Genomic DNA, 12,428 nt, shown 5'->3' on the forward strand with positions numbered 1-12,428 from the left:
AGGACAAAATCACTGGGAGCCAGAAAAGCATTCAGTCTCCAGATGCACCACCTGGGAAGCTGGCCAGTGCTAAAGACGACAGAAGAAAATGAAATTTGGAAAAGGAGAAATGGCCTTTCTTCTCCCAGATAAGAGAAAATTCACCAAACTCATTCAGTTGTACCAAGTGCTGCATTTGTTATTTCAACAGAAATGCAAAATCTGATGAGGCATAGATTATTAACAGATTCTCTGCAATAAATATGCATAACCATGTGCGCTGTATAAATTCTTTATACATGTTTATTTTAACAAAGAAAAATTTCACTTAAGAGACAAAACATCAAGTAATGCATATTAAATTCTAGACAAATCTACTACTTACTCTGTGTTTAGTATCAAAGCTTCATCTGGCCCCACATTCAACATACGGTTTATAGTGTCAGCTAAAAAACAACCACAGACTCATGGTGCACATGTCAGAATATTGCAGGGTACAGGGCTCTGCAGGGATACAGTTCTCAGGATTGATGTGATCACCGACACCAACACAGATGCCAAGGAGTTCACAGGAATCAGACTCCCAAGCTTCCTCAAAGAGGGAGAAAAGGCTCATGGGGTACTGGGTATATTAAAAGAACTGGGGGGGCTCCATTCGGATGTGCGATCTCATGGCTTTGAATGTGCTGTTCCTCCTGCCATGGCGGCCTTTCCTTACATTATTCATCTGGTAAACTATGGCTCAATCTCTAGAGTCCAGCTTATGTACCACCAGTAATTTGAAACCTTTCTAGACTCCTCAATTCTCCACAGAAAGGGTGAAATTCACCCTCCTGTGAGTCACCCTTATTATTGTTCTCATCAATTACTATGTTCCATTTGACAGGAGAGAAAATTAGGCTCACAGAAGCGACCAGCCCAGGGTCACACGGCTAAGCCACATCTCCTATTGGCCCATAGTACCACTTTGCATTGGTTATTCACAGTGGTCCACACCACTGGATAACCACATAACACTCTTCCTCAGCTTCTGCAGGATTAGACCAAATAGCCCATGTGCCCAGGACCCACAAAGCATCCCAAACTGGCAAACTGTCTCTCCACTTGAGCTGGCTAGGACTGACAACCAGACTACCTTAGCAAGGAGATGCCCATGAAGCCTGAGGATGAGACTGTTACTGATTGCATTCCTCTACTGGGAAGAACTGGCAAGTTTCTATCTGCAAGATTACAAAAAGAAATGTGTTATCACAAATCCCACAACGAATCCTTTCTTATCAAGTAAAAAACATCTTAGAACCTGCTCTGCTATTGATTATTGATGTCCAAGACAGGCAAGACTGCCAGAATATGGTGCTACCATTATTACATCTCCAATAGCATTTCAACCATTCCACTTACGTTGCACTTTTCACCTTCAAAGCACTTTACAAAGATTAACTAATTAATCTTCATGCTCCCTGGGGAGGCCATAGACATTCTATTAGAGACAAGCCCAGAAACCAGGCGGACTATTGTCCAGCCTTCAGTCTCCAACTGAAGTTTGTCAGTCGGGCAGGTGGACTCTCTGAAACTGTCTGTCTGTTTCTCCCCAAAATATACTCTGCATCAGAAGGTTCACAGAGGACAGAGGAGGCTCTTTTCCACTTCCTCTTCTTTTAAATAGACATTAATTGATCACCTCCGATGTGTCCAGCACATTCATAGACACTATCTCAACTAATCCTCATAATAATTCTGTGAAGTACAGATTATTAAGCTTATTTTAGAGACGAAGTTAAATGACTTGGTCAAGTCCAAACAACCAGCAAGTGGTGGAATCAAGATGTAAACCTGTGTCTTCTGACTCCGAGACCAATGGTTGCGCCAATGATTGCGCAGCTACAGACACAGACTGAAGAGACCTGGCTGACGACACAGCCATCGTTACAGCATTTCAGGAGGGGAACCCAGATCACATGGATATGTTCTGTGTACCATCCAGCTTTCCTCACTAGAATGGCCTCCTTCCCAGGAGGCCATGCAGAACTCAGGACTATAGGCGCTGAAATAAAGGCATTAAACACAAGGATTATGATTTTAGGTCACCCAGTGCAAAAGAAAACAACGAATCCACATACAAAAAATGTTCATAATGTAGATAAATGTCTGCCTTAAGCTGAAGCATGCTGTCCACCCCAAGGAGATTCAGATCACAAATTAACAAATGAATCTTTTCCTTAGAGTAAAGAATTATATACTACTGTGGTACAAAATAATACATTAGTGTCATCCAAAAAGTGTAGGTATGTGTCTCCAGATAAATGAGAAAAATGACAAACAGCTCAAAATAAAGTCAGCAAGTAAAATATAATTTAAAGGAACATCCCTGTGAGAATTAACATAGAATAACCATGGAGCCAAGAAATACACAGAGCAAAAGTTCCCAATGCAGCATAGAAAAAAACAGGGTCAAATGAGTAGCGTTGAGAAAGAATGCCTAGGGAGCTCTGAGGAAACATTTCGAGCTAGAATCATCTGGCAATTCATCGTGCTCATTTTGGGGATTACTGCTAAATAGACCATGGAGGGACAGCAGACTTGTGAGCAGGGGTGGGGCCTGATGAAAGGAACATTTGGGGATGGTACATGTGGCAAAGGATTGGAGAGGCCAGTAACAATAATATTCACAGCTGACACGTCCTTCCATGGCACTTACTCCGTGCCTGAGCCTTCTGTTCTAAGCCCTCTCTAGGTAGTATCTTGCTTGTCCCTCCCAACTCCTACCAGCCCCACTTTACTGACAGGGAACAAGGCACTTACCCAAAGTTGCAGAGGTAGTAAGTGAAAAGGGAAGGAAGGAAGGAATAACCACAACACGCAAGCCTAAGACGCACCAGGGCTGAAACTGGGGTTGAAGTCATAGGGGGAGAACAAGTAAGAATTTGCAAGGCTTGTCGCCCATTAGATGTGAGAGAAAGGGAACGGGAGGAGAGAAACACCACTCTGAGATTTCAGGATTTCAAGGTTAGTGGGAAGGTGGTGTGCCATTAAAAGAAACAGACAAAGGGGCAGAGGTACTTGATCAAGGGTCCTGTTATTGGAAATCATGAAATGTTGTTTCATTACTAAATGATTTAAGTCTACTGGGGCCTTCTGCAAATATCTTATCAAATAGTCAAATATAAATAAAGAGGGAGTGAATGAGGAGAAAGACTACTAGGTGAAAAGCCTTGGGGTGGGGGGTAGGAGGGGAGAGGGAGGTGTGCTCTGAGGTCAGAGGAGACTCCGGAGGGTGGGTGGATGACAAATATTCAAGGAGCCAGCTTCCTTTACCATCCACCAGATGGCTGCCTGGGATGGCGGTGAGGCAGGTGCGGCAGCCCCAGCTCTGGGCACAGTAAGAAGCTGCTCCAGCAATATCTGAGCTCCTCAGGGAAGAGGAACTTCTACCCTGTTCTAGGGAAAGGGCCCTGAAGGTGACAAGAAGATAGATTACAGTGTAATATAAGGAACATCCATATTTTCTTAACAAAATATGTCCCAAAAGGGAACAGAATGTCACTGAATATATCAAAATGGGGCTAGTAAATAGATGGTAGAAATGTTATAAAAAAAGCTATAAAAGAACACCCATGGGTCAGGTAGAGGAAAGGCCATAAGCTCTTCAGTCCTTCCCACCTCTAATATTCCAGGATGCTTTGAGGCCTTCTAGAGGACACACCACACACACACATGAGAAGGAGGCCACTGTCTGCCTAAGAGTTTGTCATATTTATAATTCATCTGTTGACAAACACCAGTTACTCTCAGGGTCATTAATTCTAAGTCCTGAGAGTGTCAGAACCTCATTTCAGTAACTAATCCTTTGTTCTGCCACGTGGACAGAGACTTTATAAAAAGGCACTTGATGATAATAACCAAAGACTGGTCAAACACAGAACTAACTACCCAAGAGTCATCCAGCCTAATCTTCCCATGTAAAGAGCAGGAGAGAGGGAAGGGAGAGAGCTCAGAGCTCAGGTGCTGGAAAGGTCATACCAGGCCACTTCCCGTGCGCAAATGTGCCCTGCCACTCTCCCTCAGGCCTATATACTGCTTCCCTCTGCCTTGGCTGTCTGCACTACCCCCAAACCTGTTCAACTCCTGCTCACTCGTCAACTCTGCTGGGCCCTCAACCCAGATCAGATTCTTTTCTGTAATGACCTCAGAGAACCATGTTCCTCTTCTTGGGAGCTCTTATGCCAGTTTATAAACGTGCACTCATTAGGAGGACTGTTGGATTCACGTCGGCCCCTCCAGAGAGTCAGCTCTGAGAGCAGGGACTGTCTGTTTTTGTTCATCCCTGTATCCTAGAACAAAGCCCAGCACAGTGTAGGTGCTCAATAAAATAGCTGCTGCCTGAATGAACAAATGAATCTAACCATCTCTACCTACCTACTTCTTGCTCATCACTACTGAGCTTTATCATTTGCTGGCTCCACAATCTTGAGCAAATTATTCAACATCTGCAATATGGGAACAATAATATCTACCTTGTAGGGTGGTTACAAGGATACTTTTGCATAAATTATATAATACATAATAGTAAATGTTAGCCACTATTACTATTATTCTCCCAGACTGAACAGCACAGCCTTATCAAGGATTTCCATAGTTCTACCCAGTTTCTACAAAGCTGTCAAATCTTCTCTGCCAACTCCCATCTACCAATGTCTTAGGGTCAATGCCTCTACCACTCAAGGCTTCACCATGGAATTTTTGGATTTTCGTAAGATATAAGCATAGCATCTGGCACACTGTACCACAAATAAATTAAACTAGGGGAAAAAAGGAAGAGAGCAATGGAGAAAGGGATGAAGCCAGGTGAGCTGGAGAAGAGAGGAAGCTTTAACCTAAGACTCAGAAGATCTGGATCCTAATCCTGGCTTCTCTTCTAGGCTACATGACCTTGAACAGTCCCTTTCTCCTCTGGGGGTCTAGTTTTCTCATCTGTACAATAAGAGGACTGGAATAGATGACCTCCGAGATATCTTCCTGATCTAAACTACAGTAACGATGTCTAAAAATCTTCAGTGTCAAAATGAGTGGTGTACAATCTAATTTTATTGGCACATTTAGTCTTACCAATGTCCTAAAATAAAACATCCACTCTAATATCAAAGACCACTAATATAGTTAACAATCTAAATAAAAATTGGGACTTGACTGTATACCCTGTTATTTTTTTGTAAAATTTCCCAAGTCTACAAAATCCTATGACGAAAATATCACATAGCAAAAGATTTAGAATTTTTCAAAAGTTAATATAGGAATAAAATTTTCAAACATGGGCTCCTCAGCTAAAACAGCAGCTTGCAAAGAGACTGAACAAATATGTAAGGTACTAGGGAGAATTTATTTATTGAGAGTTGACTCTGTGTAAAACTCCATTTCAGGCACTGCCATTAAGTTATATAATTTTTTTTTAATTGGCACCTGAGCAAACATCTGTTGCCAATCTTGGGGTATTTTTGTTTTTTTGTTTTTGTTTTTTCTTCTTGTCCCCAAAGGCCCCCAGGACATAGCTGTATATTCTAGTTTTGAGTGCCTCTGGTTGTGCTATGCCGGATGCCACCTCAGGATGGTCTGACAAGTAACACCATGTCCGTACCTGGGATCCGAACTGGCGAAATCCCAGGCCCCCAAAGCGGAGCCGCAAACTTAACCACTCAGCCACGGGGCCAGCCCCAAGTTATATAATTTAATCAATGCCTGGTGTGAACCCCGTTTTACAGAAAAAGAAACAGACCCCAGAGGTTAAATGACTTGCTCAAGATCACACAGCTAGTAAGTGGCAAAGCCACATTGACAGTGGTGATGATGATGATGATGATGATGATGATGATAATAGCTAATATTTAGAGGGAACTTACTTCCTGCCAAGCTCTGTACATGGATTGTCACATTTTGTCCAAAAAAATACCCCATAAGTACACATTATTATAATCCTCAAACAGAGGTAAAGAAATTATAGCACAGAGAAAGGTGAAGTCTTGGGCTCAGAGTCCCCCAGCTGTCAGTGGCAGAGCCTGGATGGAACCCAGCAGCCTGGTCCCAGAGTCGGTGCCCCCATCACTTCCCCACAGAGGATGCACTGGTCTGCGTGACCTCAGCTCCACTTTTCACTGGGTCACATTGCCTCTTCAAAATTGAACTTGCCCAAGGACTTCAGGAGGTTGTTCAGAGTCACAGGGACACAAGTATGGGCCAGGAGCACAAAGAAAGCCCAGCCAGTAAGAGTCATCCTTCACCTACATGAAAAAGATCAGAGTCCCAAAACATGCCAGGCATTCTGCACAGCTGCTCCATTTTCACCACTGACTTATTAGCTGTCATATCAGGAGCACCAGTGATAGGAGTCAAGACACACTGCACCCCGAGGAGCTCCTAGACCGGCTGCAGGACTATCCACCACGCAGGGCCAGGTGGTTCCTAGACAAGAGCAGGGAAGAATGGTGTCTTCTCCCAAACAAGGTGAGGGCATTGCAGGAAGCCCCAGCGCTAATTTGCTTAGTTTGTTTAGCCTCCTCATCATCCACACAGTCCCTCCCTCCAAGCACCTGTCATCTCAGAGCTGGATGCCCGCCCCTTTGTCAAGGGCATACCCTACTTCCTCCCTCTCAGGCCTTAGGGTCATGCTGTGCCCCAGCCTGCAAAGCTGGTCAGCCTGCTTGTCCCGCCCACCAAACTCCTTCTCACCCTCACGGCCTGGCTCAAATGCCACTCCCTCCCTAAAGTGTCCCATTATCCCCTCATCAGAATAAGCCACTCATTCCTTAGGAGCCACTGGCATGTGCTTGTACCTCTGTTCCAATAACTAATTCTAAGCCACCAAATAAAAGATGATATGATGACATGACTTATGTTGCCCACTGTATTAGCCAAGCTTCTCCAGACAAAGAGAACCAATAGGATCTATATAGAGAGATTTATTATAAGGAATTGGCTCACATGATCATGAAGTCTGGCAAGTCTAAAATCTGCAGAGCCAATGTCTCAGTCCAAAGGCTGTCAAACAGGATAATCCTCTTACTTGGGGAGGGTCACTCTTTTGTTCTATTCAGGTCTTCAACTGATAGGATGAGGCCCACCCACATGGGGAGGGCAATCTGTTTCACTCAGTCTACCACGTAAATGTTAATCTCATCCAAAAACACCCCCACAGAATCACCCAGAATGATGTTTACCAAGTATCTGACCAGCTGAGGTCCAGTGAAGCTGACACATAAAATCCCCCATCACATGCACTGAAGGGTGGAGAACAGCAGTCCTTCCTCTTCTCCCTGCATTGCTCACATCCTCCAGCACAGGGCCTCACCCACAGCCGGGGCCCAGTGTTTGCTGAAAGAGGGAAGAGTTCCAGGCATTGCTCTTCCCATGGACTTTTGTATGCCACCCAGGACACCAGAACCCAGCCCAGCCCACTCCCCAATGAGAAAACAGAACTGAGGGAAATAAACAACTTTGTCAAGTCACGTGGACTACTGAGATGCAGAGCCAGGCATTAACAACATCGAACCAATAGTTCCTGAGCACTTCATACACGTCAGGTGCTGTCCCAGGTGCTGGGGCCACAGCAGTGAACAAAACAGACAGAACTCCCTTCCTGGGTAAAAGCTTACATTCTAGTGGGGAGAAGACAACAGCTGACCAACCACACATAAAACATAACCCGTGGCAAATGACTTTACGTGCTCTAGAGAAATATAAAGTAGGGAAAGGGGAAAGGCAGAGCTGGGAGGGAGGCGGCGGCACGGGAGTGCACCCAGCTCCCACCTTGCTGTCTGGGGCTTTTCCTCTACAGCACACTACCTTTCTGAAAGGAAAAACCTTAAATTTAAGAGACCTCAGCCAACTCATGAAGGGGCCGGGAAACTTGCCCTAACTCCCTCTCGGCACTACGATGAAAAGGGAGACAAGACATGAAACACTTTATAAACTCTAAATAGAGGTGCCAGTAATATAATAACCATAACTCTTTCTCTAAAGCCATTTTGCAAGGAACCGTCTCGAGAGGCCAGCCCGTGAGCCCTGCTCCGGCTGAGTGCTGGGCTCCCCGCTCCTGCAGGGGCAGCAGTGCATCAAGCTGCCGGTCATACCCAGCAGCTACTCGGCACCCAGAGAAAAATCCCTGATTGGGGCCAGTGCCTCTGCAGATGTTTCCCAGCTCATTCCACATTCAGACTCCACAGATTCTTTGTACACTTTTAGATTCTTATTAATAACATTTTAAAATGTAGATTGCAGCCTAATCTTAGCTGTGTAATTAAAAACATAATCTTGCTTCTCTCCCTCCCAGCAAGAAAGGAAACCATACCCCAGGGCTTCTGCAGCTAAGAATCACACCCTGCAGAAAAGCTACTAGGAGGCTCAAGCAGGGGTAGGGGGAGGAAAGGGGGGAGTTGAAGCCAAGAAGCAAGTGTCATCCCTTGACTTTAGAGAAAAAGAGGCTGAAAGAGGGGAATGATTTGCCAAGGACAAACATGTATTTTGCCAGAGCCAGACGAGAATCCCAGTTTCCTGCTTCCCAGTAGACTCTGTCCACCGCCTCGTGGGGAGAGGGAAGGAGGAAGGCTGCACATTCTTGGAGGAGGGAGGAATCGCACCTGTGTGACTCTTCCTATGCGGTGAGCACTGTTCACTTGGAGAAAGAGCTGGAGGTTTCAGATGTTCAAGAGGAATATCGGAATAAGGTTCAAAATTCTTCACATTCAACTCAGACTCACAGACCATCAGAGAAAGAAGGGACCTCAGTACCCTTCTAAACCCAACTGTCTGCTTCCAGCTGGGAAAAGTGGGGCCCAGTAAGGAAAGTGACTGACTTACCCAAGGTCAAATAGGGAGTTAGAAGCAAAGCAAGACTAGAACCCAGGCGACCCTGACTTCCAGTACATCCTGTCTACAGCCTCTTAGAAATGTACCAGTCAACCTCTCAAAGCTCGATTGCTCCCTGCATCAGCTAACAACTAAAGGCCTCCTGGCTCCTCGGCAGGGAAGGATAGAGACAGGTGAGAGCCACATGCTCCCTCCTGCCTGCCTCCCTGGGATGGCTTCTTGGAAGGTCCAGGGACTGGGTGATGGAAAGACACACATCCCTACACCATCTCCTCAGGGTTCTCCTCTCCCTACCTAGAACTGCCATATCTAGCCCCAGACTTCTTCAGTTATTGTCCACTGCAAAAGATCATCAGCAGTTTCCATCTCTGTGAAGTTATAAAAAAAGAAAGAATAAAAAAGGCCAAGCGTTGCACCCAGCTGTTGGCGAGGCCGCGTTTTCCACTGGTGATGATGACTCACAGTGCCGGAGCTGGAGGCTGGAGCTGGGAACGAGACTTGGGAGATTCAGCACAGCCAAGGGAAAGCCGCAGTTCCCAAGCACGCTTGGGCCTGCAGAGAGGAATGCTCGAGTTCCTTCAGTAAGAACCCAGCACCTGGCTGTGGGGACAGAGCTCCCCCTGCAGACCTCTCTGAGGCCCCGCGGGAGCAGGACTAGAGACAAACCATACACTGGGCCAGCGAAACCATCACATCAAAGCTGTTACGTTAGGAAGCCAGGTCCTACCTTTGAAACCCCAAGAGATCCCACAAGCCCCAGAAATACTATAGGCATCCTTGGCTTCCAAAGAGAAATTGGCTTTCAGTTAATGAGAGGCCCAGATTAAGATCTTCAAATAGGGGAGACAAAGGCTGCCCCCAATCTTTCTATGGGCAAATAACTCACCAAGGGGCAGGAGCCAGGAGGGGAGGGAGCCTATCGTGGGATGCCAGTTTACGGTCAACCAGTGAGGACATCGTAGGACCTGACTGGACAGTGCCTCACAAACTTTCTCTAACCCCACCTCTGGGAAACTCTCCAGCTTCCCCATGAGTGGTGGGTCTAAAAGACCTATGGGGTCCTAACAGAGCTGTACTCACGGAGAGGGAGCACTCTCCCACCCCACACGTGAGGACCTGCCAGGGTGAGAACCGAGCAGCAGGTCCAGGTCAGGAAGAGGCCGTGCAACGGATGCCCACTTCACTGTCAGTGGTCTGGGGATCTGCCTGTCGCACCAAGCAGCGGCACTTATGAGCATGGCCAGAGGAGGCCACTGAGGAGAAGCCATTATGATCAAGCCCACCAGGAAAGGGGAGATGATCAGGAGACCTGGAGACCAGCAATTTCAACAGAAGGGGCTGGGGGAAGCTTGGGATCAAAGCCCACCGTCAAGGCTGCTGGGAGGTGTGACAAGCACTGCATTATATTCAAATTGCTCATCTGGATGTGCACATCCTCATGGTGTGAAGGGCCACCAGGCCAGATCCATGGTGAGACAGCCTATCTTTCCATACCACATCTGCTAATCTCCCTCCCACTCTGCTCCCTGCTCCCATCCATCCCTCAGGCCCCAGAAGAAACACCCTTTACCAGCAAGAAACTCTAAGGCCCCAGTGAGACCTTTTGTAAAAACCTGACAGGGTTTAAGACCACCTCCCTGGCATTCACCTTCCGTCACAGCAGAGACAGTAAGTACAAAGCTATAGCACCTTCCTCGCAGAGGCTGACTTTTCCATGGCCAGGGACTGGGAAAGGCATCTACTGCACAGGATTTTTCATTTCATAGGATCAGCTCCAACCAAATCAGCAAAGCACTGTTACTATGGACCATCTGCCAGGACCCGGAAACAGCCTGTTACATAAAGGGGCTGGTGTAATGAAACTGATTAAACTGGATCCTTCCTCCATAAAAGAGAGGAAGCACTTGAAGTCTCTCTTGAGAGGGGTGATGTGGGGCAGTGGAGGGGTCCTGGGCAACCACCCCACCTCCTCTGCATCCGTGAGCTGTAGGAGGACTGCCTCCCTGGGCTTCCGTTTTCTCAAATTTCAAATAAGGACGAGATGGTCCCTTCCACCGTTAAAACTCCATGACTTCTTATTGTTTTCACCAAAATGGCAAAAAAGTAAGCTTACTTTGATATTAATTTTGTACTGTAGGGTTATTTTTCTAAAAGAAGAGTAGTACCTTCATATTTGTGGGCTTTAAAGAGACAAGCGGTGAGTGGAGCCACTGACTCTGGGGCTGGCTGGAAGAAAGTGCACAAAGAAACCAAAGGCTAGAACCTTCTACCTGCCGAGGCAGGAAAGGTCCAAGCAAATCTCAAAGAATTTCACTGGGAAGCAGTACTGTTAATGACCCTGCCTATGCAGACAGTAATTTCCAGTTTACAAAGTGCTTTCACATCAGGATCTCACTTGATCCTTACAACACCCTCGAAGGTGACACGGTGATGTTGTTGACCCCAGTTTCACATTGAACAAGGTGAGGCTAAGTAACTAGGTAGGGCAAGTCCATGTCTCAACTGCTCTTCAATTTCATGAAAATGGGAATGAGCCTCTCTCGGCAAACTTTGTGTAAGGATTAAATAGACGATTTTGTAAAGCCCTGGCAAAACGCCTGGCACACAGGGCGTCCTTGACAAATGTGAGTAACCCTTCCCCACACACCTCCATCTCCTCAGGGAGGCGTGCGAGAAGCAGCAAAGCTGCTCATCTCTAGGCCCTTAAGACATGCTTCAAGACTGAAGGCAACGTGATGGCTTTCTAACTCACCTTCCACGTGGCCAGCTTCCCAGAAGGCAGACCCATGAGCCAGAGAACTCCAGGCCCTACCATCTTGTGGATTCTAATAGTCACCCCAGCTCAGGGGGCATACGGCTTCCTGAAGAACAAAGAGTACCTCAAAGTCAGCCACAGAGATGAGACCTGGAGCAAGAAGCAAGCATGAGGCTCAAGAGAGGTGCCGTCAGAGCCACCTGATGCAGGGTCGCTCCTTCACTGTTCATGTTTATCGCCGCCCCCGGTCAGAGACGCCTTCAGCTGCTCCCTCCACTGCCCCATAACAGAGCCTGAGTAAGGACCATGCCCATCACACTCGAGTGTTTCCAGGCCCTTCTCAGTCTACCTGGCTCCATGTTAAGCAAACTACACCAGGGAGCACCTCCCACTTCTACACCTCTGTCTGCAGTATTCCTTCTGCCTAGAATGACCTCCCCTCATCTCTGCCTATTCAATAAATATCTGTGAAGGAATGAAGGAAGGAATGTGTGAATGAGAGACATAGTATATCCCTTGAGGCAGACAAATTAGGGATTACAACTCTCACTGAACAGATGAGGAAATTCAGGCCCTGAGAGGTCAAATGACCTGACCAAGATCACACAGCCAACCAGCAGCCAAAGTAGAACTTACACCCAGCTCTTCAAGCCTCTTTTGGCCACATCAGGCTTCCTCCTAAGATAAAAAGTCATTCTCAGATTAGGAAAAAGCTGACCCAAGATTCTTCAAAATGGGCCACCTTCATCTTGGCACACGTCAGAGAGCACTTTAAGGCACCAGCTGTTACTACTGAAAGTTACCCGTGAGACAGATTACTGAAAGTTCAGATTACTGA

General features: G+C 46.6%; 1 protein-coding gene across 44 annotated transcripts in view; it reads right to left on the bottom strand.

Moving 5' to 3' along the window:
* SERGEF (secretion regulating guanine nucleotide exchange factor) overlaps positions 1 to 12,428 on the bottom strand; it is a 229,504-nt gene that overhangs the window by 182,036 nt on the left and 35,040 nt on the right. The window lies entirely within an intron of this gene.

This window comes from Equus przewalskii, chromosome 6 (assembly GCF_037783145.1).
Source record: "Equus przewalskii isolate Varuska chromosome 6, EquPr2, whole genome shotgun sequence".
NCBI lineage: Eukaryota > Metazoa > Chordata > Mammalia > Perissodactyla > Equidae > Equus > Equus przewalskii.